The sequence below is a fragment of the Oryx dammah genome, unplaced genomic scaffold (genome assembly GCF_014754425.2).
Source record: "Oryx dammah isolate SB20612 unplaced genomic scaffold, SCBI_Odam_1.1 HiC_scaffold_20, whole genome shotgun sequence".
Lineage (NCBI taxonomy): Eukaryota > Metazoa > Chordata > Mammalia > Artiodactyla > Bovidae > Oryx > Oryx dammah.
Genome location: NW_024070204.1, coordinates 35,568,022 through 35,573,370, shown reverse-complemented (window position 1 = coordinate 35,573,370; position 5,349 = coordinate 35,568,022). Strand labels below are relative to the sequence as shown.

General features: G+C 44.6%; 1 protein-coding gene across 1 annotated transcript in view; it reads left to right on the top strand.

Annotated features, from left to right (window-relative positions):
- Positions 1–83: 83 nt before the first annotated feature.
- LIFR (LIF receptor subunit alpha) overlaps positions 84–5,349 on the top strand; it is a 77,587-nt gene continuing 72,321 nt past the window's right edge. Inside the window, exon 1 of the mRNA XM_040262360.1 lies at positions 84–357. The gene's annotated coding sequence lies outside the window, so the exon portion shown is untranslated. The remainder of the gene's footprint in view (positions 358–5,349) is intronic.

Sequence of the window (5,349 nt, the reverse complement as noted above, 5' to 3'; positions counted from 1 at the left end):
CGGGGGCGGGGCCGGGACCCGGGTAGCGGCGCCCCCCGCCGAGCGGCGTGCAGGCACCGCCCCCGCGCGCCGCAGTCGGGGCTGGAGCGTCTCGCCAGTAGTGGTGGTTGTTACTGTTGCCTCCGCGCGTCCGTGGCGGCGGCGGCGTCCCCCGGAGCTCGCGGAGGGCAGCGGGCCGCCCCTCGCCCGCGGCCGCCTGCAGCAGCCCTGCTCTGGGACTGGGGGAGGCGAGACGGCGGAGGCGGCGGGTGGTGCCCGGCCCCCCTCCTCTACGCCTCCAGCCCACGGGCGACTGCGAACTCCGGCAGCCCCCGGGCGGCGGCCGAGGATGGCTAGATAGCGGCGCGCAAGCGGCCCGTGAGTACTGGGAGCGGGTGGGCGCGGCGCGAGGCGTGGGGAGTGGGAGCCGCGGACCCCGGAGCCGGGTCCCCTGGGCGCATCGTCGCCGGCGCCGGGCGGCCGGCGCGGGGCTGGGGGCAGCGCTCCGGCCGGCTTTGGCCCCGGGGTCCGGGAGCGCCTGAGAGGAGTGACCCGGGCGGGGGATGGGGCGCACCAGGTCTCGCCGCTCTCCGCGCCCTTGGGCCACCCGGGCTCCAGGAGGACGCCGACTCCCCGGCCGCGAACTTCTGCCGCACGTAGGGCAGTAAGTTCTGAGGCCACAGGCTACCTGGGGGATGGGAAGGAGCTTTAATTTTTATTTTTCTTAAGTGATGTAATCAACCAAGTGACCCCCCCCCCCGTGCCTTATCTCTTCATTAAAGCTAGTTCGGTGCCCCTTCTGTATCCATGGTGTATTTGATTTACCTTTATTTTATGTGCTTGTATCCGAAGGTGATATACTGATTGAATCCAGAGTTTAAGGAGTTGACCGTCAAACTTAGGCTTCATAATAGATTTCAGTTTTAAATGGATCGTTTCAAAAGACAGCTGGAATCATGAGTTCTGACCGACAGAAAATTCTGCACTTCACATGTTGTGAATTTACACCTTGAATAATGTGATTCTGGTTTCCACCTTCTGCATCCCCACCTTTGGCTACCAAAAATATATGAGGTGTTTTATTTGCGGTTGGGTACCTCTGTGCTCCTTTTTGTATGGGTGTGTTATTGCACTCAAATATTGATATAGCATATATGCTGCTACTGAATAGCATTTGTATGGAAATGAATTTCTCTGCATTTTTTAATGTGTTCATTTAAGATACGTTTTTTGACAGAAAGGTTTCAGCTTAAAGTTTGCCTTCTGATTTGTTTGTTTTCAGTTTCAGATTTGTATTTAATTAAAAAAATTTGCTTGGAGTAAAATGAAGTGACTTAGTAGTATCATTTGGTCAGGGGTCCAAAAATGATTCCTAAATTAAATTTAAAGCAAATTCCCCTTCCTAGAAAAGTGAAAGCGTTTGTTTAGTGCAAATGATGCTTGTCCCTTCCCTTAAATGCTGATTTTGCCACAGATCTGAAATCACATTTCACTAATATCAGAGGGTTCCTTGTCTTAGCCTGGCTGGGGAAAGGAAACCTAAGTATAGAGTATGTTTTGAAAAACACTGTCCTCTTACTTGTTTCATAGGTTGACTTTCTGTTTTATAGCCAAGGGGAAACTGTTGATTTGGAGACTTCATTAGGTAGTTACAAGCTCGATTTAAATTTCCCTTCCAAGAATTGAATTGAGGTTTATTTGCTTTGTAATAGGTGAGATCACAAGCTTGCCTCTCTAATTGCTGGAGAGTTGGATTCTTTTCTGGGAAATAAGGATCAAGAACTTTGCTGTCAAAGAGAACAAACTTCTGTGATTTTTGAAACCTTTGGCTTATTGATGGTTATTGTTCAGTAATATGTTGGCAATGATATAAATTATTATAACATAAAAATTTACCACCATTATTTGTGGGGCCAGCTGCCTATGCATCCTCTAGAAGATTCAGCAGGTATAAAAAGCTATGGAGTGAAAAGTGTATCTCCTCTCCCCACCCCCGACCCTTACTGCACCCTGTTCTCCCCAGGACCCTGTGTATATCTTTCCAGATAAAGCCTATGCTAGTATAAACATTTTGTATGTGTTCTTTTTATTTGTCTTTCCACAATTGGGGACACATTGTATATTCTGTTCTGCACCAGCTCCCCGCCCTCCCCTTCCCTCCCAGCAGAGTACTAATCTTGGCAGCCTCTACATCAGTACCTAAGAGCTGTCTCATTCTCCAACAGCTGCGGAGTACTCCATTAAGGATGAGCCATCATTTATTTAACCTCTGCTTTATTGAGGTATGTGTAGTAGATGGTTTCTACTATTTTCCTATAGAACTGTTGTAAAACATTAGTTTCTGAGGTTTTTAAGTGAATTTCAATTATTCCCAAAGGCAGTGGTAACTTATTTCTTTGCATCATATTCCAGGAAATGAATGCCCCTTCTCTCCAGTGTACACTCTTTCCTTTTATATAATTTCCAAGTGATCCATAAGGGTCTCTGGTGTCTTTGTGGTGAAGCATGAGCCACCAGGGCCAGTTACTAAGGTGGCATTCCTTGATTAACACCTTAGCTCTTTGTCTCAACAAAAGAAATAGAAGAACAGATATAAAATTTTAAGAATAATCTGTAAGAAAAATTCTTAGGAGTTTAAATATTTTGAACATAGAAAAGAGGCTTATACCTTTGGTTAGGTTGGAGATAAAGGCAGGTCGTGTTTCGTAAAACTTGTTTGCCATTAGGCACCAACACCCCTGCCTTCTGCAAATGATCACTGGTATCTCGTATTTTAATGTTGCTATAATATGTTTATAAATTGTACACTTTGGGAGAAGGTTGCTCGTAACTCTTAAGGAGGAGTATGCTTTTAGAAAATATTTGGCCCTTTTAAATTAAAAATTGAGGTCTTTTAGAGTGCTTTTAAAACAATAAATTATAGACGTAAGACTAATGCTAGCTAGCAGTTGAACCAAATACATTACAAAAATTTGAGTATTATTCAGTATTGAGCTTTATATTTCCATTATGCTTATTTTTGAAAGTGTTTTTAGAGCTAATGTAAGAAGCTATAATAATCCTTTTTTTTAAATGACCAAGGAAACCTTTTCATGTTTAAGGTGTTTTGTTTTTCCTTTGTTATTTAGTACCTGTCATTGTACAAAACTGCTAATATTGGCTGTATTTGCTCTTCTTAAGTAAGTATTTACCGAGCATATGTTACATCCCAGGCAACTTTCTAGAGACTAAGAATGTAGTAATGCGCAGGATAGAGACCCCATTCTAATGAGTTCACCTGTTAGTGAGGGAGATGGATAAAAAGCAGAGAAGCAATAAAGACAGTAAGGTCTGAGTGAGACATGCTGGAGAAGTGATAAAAGAGGGTTGCTGGGATAAAGAGGGGCAGGGTGGGGCCACTGTTTTAGACCGAGCAGCTCTGGAAGCCTCTCTGAGGTGAAGAAGTTTAAACCGAGAGTTGAGTGTGTTCTTGGAGATCTGGAGGAGTGGTGGTTCAGGCAGAGGGCGTGACATACGCAGAGGGCATGGCTTGTGCAAAGGCCAGGCGGTGGGACCGAGCCTCGCACACCAGAGGAACAGACGGCCGCCAGTGTGGCTGAGGTTTCTTATCAAAAAGTGGCTGGTGGGAGAGAGCAGGCACTGTGATGGGTGTCCTGGGCATTTGCAAATGGCAAGGAAGGTTCAATGACGTGGGAGAGAGACCTTGGATGGTGGGGTTCCTCCACCTGCCGGAAGCTCCAGGAGGGCAGTTGTGGGTCTGCTGCTTCTTCATTGCTTAGCCTGGGTCATAATGTGCTGTGAATATTTAGAGAATTAACTAATAATTAGAGAGTTTAAGAAATAATCTTGTCTGGTTTTTCTCAAAATACTTAGATTTGGGAGTCTTTAAGCCGAGTTTTCTCCATCTTGGCTGTGGCCCTTGACACTACCAGATCCATCCCACTGGTAAAGCATCTTCTCAGATTGTTGCTTTACATGAGTTGCATTTTGTTTCTGTTCCTGAAATTAAACTATGAAGCCTTAAAAATGTGTGTAATTTTCCAGGACATTATAGTGATTTCTGAGTAATTCAGTCAGAAGTTCCATCTTTGATTTCAGTGTATTAGCCCTTTGCAAGTGTAAAAATTTCAGAGAGGCCTTTTTTAGTATAGTGAATGTTTGAATTCTTTGGGGGCAGATTACAGACTAATGAGCCCATAAAATATATGTACTTTCTGCAGGTACTTTTATTCTCACAGGAAGAATGTGTGCCTGTTCTATTTTAGGGAGTATCAGGAACTGTGGTATTTCCTCTTCCCAACTTCTGATCTGTGTGTCATTCTAAATATATGTTCCTTTAGATTAATTGAAATCTTGGGAATTGAGTGTTGTGCCAAGCAATTGTTGTAGATGCCTAATTAGAATCTGTTGTCTTTTTCTTAACTGTGACTTTTGAGGTCCTGTCCAACATCAGGAGCTGTGATCTTGCAGAATGAGGGGATTTGATATTTTTATTTCCTGTTTGAATTGGTTGATACTTGAACCCAATAAGCTGCTCCCATGTAAGATAATTTTATCTTCCAGCATTCTCACATAAGCTCTGTGCACATGCTATGTGAAGGATGGATTCTGTGACTCTGAAATCTTAAATCAAGTTCCTTTTGTCTTTTGTCAGTCTCCTTGCAGCAAAAACCCTTCAGGCAAACTAGCAGACGCCTGTAAGCATCTGTTTTATAGGTAACTGGAACATGTACCGGCCTAGGTGCTTGAGTCAAAGTGCAAGTGCTACTACCTTTACATTTCCTTCGTGAACTGTAGAGATGCAGGACTTCAGGTTGACTTTACACTGTCTACAATTGACAACATATACATGCTTACCCGTCCTGGCTGCTCCTGTTTGCTTCTGTGGGCAGAGGTTGTATATATCAGTTACTGTTTTATGCTTTTATGTTGGAAGTTGAAGAAAACCTTTTAGTAGGTGAGTTTTTCCCATACTTTTGCAGAAATGTGAGAAAACCTTGCCTCTACACATTCTTCTGGTTTGTAGGAAAATCACATACCCAGAGCTGAGAATCTGCACCTGTATTATTAAGTGGTAGTATCCTGAAAGACCCCAGAAAGGTGCTAATGCTTGTAGAAAGTGTGTGGTTCTTCTCTAAGGGTGACTTGGGATTCTGAGGCCCCTTGCCTTCCTCTCACAGCTTGCAGAAGCAGGCTTCTCCAAGGAGACCCTGGATTGGAGGACACTTGAAATGGTGGTGGTGGGAACATGTGGTGGAAAATAACAGGTGGTGGCAGACGGCATGCCCCCATTTCTCCCATTAGGAATGCTGGCGGGGCCCCTATTTCTCCCATTAGGAATGCTGGTGGGGCCCCCATTTCTCCCATTAG